Raw genomic sequence first — 6000 nt, forward strand, 5'->3', positions numbered from 1 at the left:
TGTATAGATCGCCAGGGTCCAACATTATTTACAAAAGACGCTCAGTGTTCAGTAAGTCTTCCAGGCCAGAGGCAGTGGGGATGACCACGTGTTCTCTGTTCAGTAAGTCTTCCAGGTCAGAGGCAGTGGGGATGACCACGTGTTCTCTGTTCAGTAAGTCTTCCAGGCCAGAGGCAGTGGGGATGACCACGTGTTCTCTGTTCAGTAAGTCTTCCAGGCCAGAGGCAGTGGGGATGACCACGTGTTCTCTGTTCAGTAAGTCTTCCAGGCCAGAGGCAGTGGGGATGACCACGTGTTCTCTGTTCAGTAAGTCTTCCAGGCCAGAGGCAGTGGGGATGACCACGTGTTCTCTTGATAAATGCTTGAATTACACCATTTTCCAACAGTCAAAATGTAAGAGTACTTTTGGTTGTCTGGGAAAATTTGTGGAGTCAAAAGTACAGTATTTTCATTAAGAATGTAGTGAAGTAAAAGTTGTCAAATTAAATAGTAACGTGCAGGTATCCCCAAAAAATGAAGTAGTACATTAAAGTATTTTTACACCATTGCTTAAAACCAGTAAACAAATTAATGTCATTTCGAAAAGGTGCAAGGAAAATCTCCCCTGTCCCTAAGAGGATCTATGCAAGCAGCACTCCCTGGCCATGCTAGTCTCGAACTCCTGTTAGCCCTCACCTGAGGGCACGCAAGGTAGCTATCAACAGCCAGTCAGCCAATCCAATAGCGGTTGGAAGCTATAGCCAGCTTCGATTGGTCAATATCAACGCGATGTCGTGGAGTATGAGTCAAAACTTCAGTCGCTCTCCCCCCCAACTTCAGTCCTGCGGTGTACAACTCCCTCCCTCAACGGTCCCTCGCCCACTTAATTGAAGATGAATGGGACTCCGTTGTGTTATCGCCACCAAACGTGCTAGATGGGTTTTCAGTGTAATTGTTTTCGCTCCCCATGTGAGGCAGAAATGAAAGAGAACTTTAGCGATGTCAAAGTTGATGATGCGTTCATTCCACCGATGCTTATCAGAACGTAATACAAGGCTTTATTTAGTAGGTTATTCTAAAGAGCATCAAGTAATGACAGAAGGTTAGATGCATACATGCAGCTTATTATATACAAATGTACTAATAGCCTACCTAAAATCGGGATTTTTTTCCCCCGCAACCCTGTCAAAAGAAAAAAAAAAAAAAATCGTTCCGCTGCCCCTGGCCAAATTATGAATATTCTGTTTATTCATAGCTGCAGGGATACTTGTGAGCGGGATATCAAAAGTGCTGATCAATTTATCCGGAAGAAGACCTTAACAGGCATATGAGCTATTATCGGGAATATTGGTGGTGACTGTTTCGTCAAGGAATAATCAGAAGTGTCAAATGGACAAGCGTCGTTGAATTAACCAATGCGTGATTCTTGAAATTCTATCAAAACACACATTCCACCAGACGCTACATAATTAACTCATTTTGCCCTCAATCTACCAATTAAAAAGATTGTTTATTTGTCCAGAGAAGTTAATATATCTTTCAAATTTTAAAAGACATTCAACTACGCAAACCGACTGTTCAACTAAACCGAGTTATTGATAAATAAAAATAACATGCAAAGAAATGTTTGAGCGAAACATACTGAAGTTTGTGTGTACTTACAGTACCGCAAGCGAAGACAATACAGAGTTTTCCTTTCACTGGTATTCGAACAGCAGCTTTTGAGCTGTGCTCAATGGGTTTGCAAACAGTGGTGTGGAGAATCCGACGGATGTATGCAGGTACCGTAATGGGAGGTACGCACAAGGGAGCGCAGTGTCATTACCGTAATATGTAGACTACTCGTTGCCGAGTAGATTTTTCATAATCCCCGTCTTATTTTGAGAAATGCATATCACTATACAAACATATAGCTATGCTATTTTATTAGGGAATTAACTAATCAACCAATCATTTTTTTTTTACATCAGCAGTTGTCACAGTGCCAGCCTAAAACCCTAAAGAGCCAGCAATGCAGGTGTACTGTAGAAGCACGGTCCTCTCTTGGCTGTGCGTGGTGGAGGTTATAAGAGCCAGTGGCGACCAGTCATTCATGGCAGAGTTGATCTGTTTAGAGCCCCACCTGTTTAGAGGCCCCACCTGTTTAGAGCCCCACCTGTTTAGAGCCCCACCTGTTTAGAGCCCCTCCTGTTTTGAGACCCACCTGTTTAGAGCCCCACCTGTTTAGAGCCCCACCTGTTTTGAGCCCCACTTGTTATGAGACCCACCTGTTTTGAGCCCCACTTGTTTAGCAAAAAAAAGTGGCTGTTTTATATGTTATTTTGGCATTAATACATATCAGTTTGCAAACAATGTAAAAACAAAAATATGAATTGATTTAATAAAGCTGAATACAAACATGGTCTATTTTTTGCCTTCTTGAGTAAGGCAACTCCAAAATGCAGGCGTTTCAACCCAGCTCAGTGCTTTCTGTGGTGGTGGGGTAGCCAGCGGAAAATACGGAACGTTGGCGTTGGTAAACTTCTCTAGTTGCGCCGTGATTGGCTCAATGTTCGGTCACTCATGGGGACACTACATCACTATAAAATCTACAGGGAGAGCTAGAAAATTCAAGCCCCTTTGGGTGCTGCCATAGATTTACATTAGAAGTGCCCATCCAAGAAGGCTCAAGGTCATTGGCCACAGATAAAATGACGACAAATCACGTTATATCTGCCGTAGCTTTGATTGGACTGGAATCTTAGCTAGCAAGCTAGACAAGCAGTCATTATCATGAATCACGTCGACAATCTACTAGCAAATCCTTTTCAATCCTTGTCATAAGAAGATAAATTATAGATAAAACTTATCGGTGCTCATCGGCCATTGGACATAAACATTACACAACAAGTTGGAAATCGCAGAATCAGCAATGAGTGGTTTGGAAGGAAACAGTGGCTAACTGCAAGCTTTGCAAAGCAATCACTATTTTGTTTCCTTGCCTGCGAATCGGTGGAGAGGGTGTGTGGTCCAAGTCTGGGTTAAACAGTGTATTTTCCAAGCTTAAAAGGATCAACTTTCACATGCAACACCATGGGCCACAAAAGGTTGAATACATTGACCATGCTGTCCATCCAGCATGCTTTCATCCGTGTTCAAAACAACTGGAAACTCGGAACTGGGAAATCTCAGACAACTGGAAACTCGGAACTGGGAAATCTCAGACAACTGGGAACTCGGAACTGGGAAATCTCAGACAACTGGGAACTCGGAACTGGGAAATCTCAGACAACTGGGAACTCGGAACTGGGAAATCTCAGACAACTGGGAACTCGGAACTGGGAAAACTCAGACAACTGGGAACTCGGAACTGGGAAATCTCAGACAACTGGGAACTCGGAACTGGGAAATCTCAGACAACGGGGAACTCGGAACTAACTGTCAGTAGCCAATGTGCCTCACGCTAATAATTTGGTCCCTTTCCCCCTCATAACTTAGTTTACTGTTCTGACTTGGTGGTGCACATGTAGCCTATAGCCTGTTTTAGAGAAATGTCATCATCGAATATTGTAAGTTTCATTGTCTGCTTATGTGCCCCTTTATTTATCCCACAGTTCTGACTTGGTGTACAGGGAGAATACTGTAAGAACGGCCCATGTTCTGAATTCTGTTGCTGGACATTTCAAAAGTGCTGAACAACTATATTGACTATGTCTGTCTTAGCTCGCTCATTAATGTCTTAATCGAAATTACTGATTGCCTCTTATCCGCTCATCATTTCCTTATGACATAGTTTGTACATCTCAATTGTCAGTAGAAACCACATTTGTTTAATTAATCAAGTCTGCTATATCAGCTATGTGTTTTAAAAAGGCAGTAAATTAGGCTGAATGAACTGTTTCGCTGCCAGACAAGGCTCCGATGATAGCCAGGTGTAGCAGTGTTGAAAAGAAAGCTCTGCTGTCAGGACATGTTTATGTAGGACCTAACCATTTTTGGGCACAGTGTGTCACTGTTATAGTGCAATTAATGTATTGTTTATTGTTGTGTTGTGTATTGGCTTTGCTGGCACGCACATTTTTTTTTAAATAGATGGAGCATTGCTAAGGTCTCAAAGGACACCAGATAAGACAGGAGAATTACACCAGATATGACATCCCCCCCTGAAACATAGCCTATTGCAGCATAGATACTGGAGACTGAGATGGGGGGGGGGGGGGGGGGGACACTGAGGCCATGTCCAAAGTTTCCATTGGACAGGGTCAACCAGGTAGGATATAACCCCACCCATTTTGACAAAGCACAGCCACCACACCACCAAAAGGATATCGGCAGATCACAAACTACCCTGAGACAAGGCCAAGTATAGCCCACAAAGATCTCCCCCACCGCACGAGCCCAAGGGGGTGCAAAGCAGGACAGGAAGATCATGTCAGTGACTCAACCTACTCAGGTCAAGTATAGCGGAAAAAAAACCTGACACGACGTGATGCATCCCTTCTAGGAACGGCATGGGAAAGCTCGAGCAAGCCAGTGACTCAAGCCCCCGTAATAGCGTCAGAGACAGAGAATCCCAGTGGAGGAGGGCCGGCCAGGCAGAGACAGTAAGGGTGGTTCGTCACCCCAGTGCCTTGCCGTTCACCTTCGCATCCCTGGGTCAGACGACACTCAATCATGGGACCTACTGAAGAGTCTTCAGTAAAGGCTTAAAGGTTGAGACTTAGTCTGCATCTCTCACATGGATCAGCAGACCATTCCATAAAAATGGAGCTCTATTGCAGAAAGCCTCCAGCTGTTTGCTTCGATTTTCCCATGAACAAAAATACCTGACAAGATGGCGTCGATAGACATGTTCCTGGCTCTGAAGCAAATTTGCAGTATTTTTAAAAAATGTTATTATTTCTCACCTTTTATTAGCTCCGAACGTTTCAAGGTGGCAACTTTAATAAAAACAAATCTGAGGAAAACCCGCCGTTTTATCAACACGTTGTCTGCACTACTCACACATCGAAAAACTCTTGACCATTCCTACTCTCCCTTCCGGGACGGCTACAAGGCCCTCCCCCGCCCTCCCTTCGGCAAATCAGATCACGCCTCCATTCTGCCCCTTCTGAAACTCAAACAGGAAGTACCAGTGGTAAGGACTGTTCAACACCGGTCTGACCAATCAGAATCTATGATTCAAGATTGTTTTGATCACCCGGATATGTTCCAGGTTGCCTCTGAGAATAACGTTGATGTATACACTGACATAGTGACAGAGTTCATCAGGAAGTGTATAAGGGATGTTGTTCCCACTTTGACGATTAAAACATACCAAAACCAAAACATTTGGATTAAATGGCAGCAAAACTGAAAGCGCGAACCACCACGTTTAACCACGGCAAGGTGACTGGGAATATGGTTGAATACAAACAGTCCAGTTATGTCCTCCATAAGACAATCAAACAGGCAAAACATCAGTACAGAGACAAAGTGGAGTCGCAATTCAACGGCTCAGACACGAGACGTTTGTGGCAGGGACTCCAAACAATCACAGATTAAAGGAAAATGCAGCCATGTTGCGGACACCGACGTCTTGATCCCAGACAAGCTAACACCTTCAAGGAAAACACAGTGCCTCCGACACATGCCACCGCTCCTGAGGACTGTGAGCTGTCGTTCTCCGTGACCAACGCGAGTAAGACACTTAACATTTAAGCTTGTTAACCCTCGCAAGGCTTCTCGCCCAGACGGCATCCATAGCCGCGTCCTCAGAGCATGACCCAGCTGGCTTGTGTGTTTACAGATTTATTCAACCAATCCCTATCCCCAGTATGCTGCTTCAAGATGTCCACCATTGTTCCTGTACACCAAGAAAGCGAAGATGGTATAACTATGGCCCGTACTATCGGCCCGCAGCGCTCACTTCTGTCATCATGAAGTGCTTTGAGAGGCTAGTTAAGGTTCATATCACCTCCACCTTACCCGACACTCTAGACGCACTCCAGTTTGCATACCGCCCCAATAGATCAACAGACGATGCAATCGCCATCGCACTGC

The 6000-nt window shown here is 44.5% G+C and overlaps 1 pseudogene; it reads right to left on the reverse strand.

Moving 5' to 3' along the window:
• The window catches only part of LOC109877887 (tumor protein p53-inducible protein 11-like), a 99586-nt pseudogene extending 97835 nt beyond the window's left edge, over positions 1-1751 (reverse strand).
• Positions 1752-6000: the final 4249 nt, after the last annotated feature.

Source organism: Oncorhynchus kisutch, linkage group LG22 (genome assembly GCF_002021735.2).
Source record: "Oncorhynchus kisutch isolate 150728-3 linkage group LG22, Okis_V2, whole genome shotgun sequence".
Classification (NCBI taxonomy): domain Eukaryota; kingdom Metazoa; phylum Chordata; class Actinopteri; order Salmoniformes; family Salmonidae; genus Oncorhynchus; species Oncorhynchus kisutch.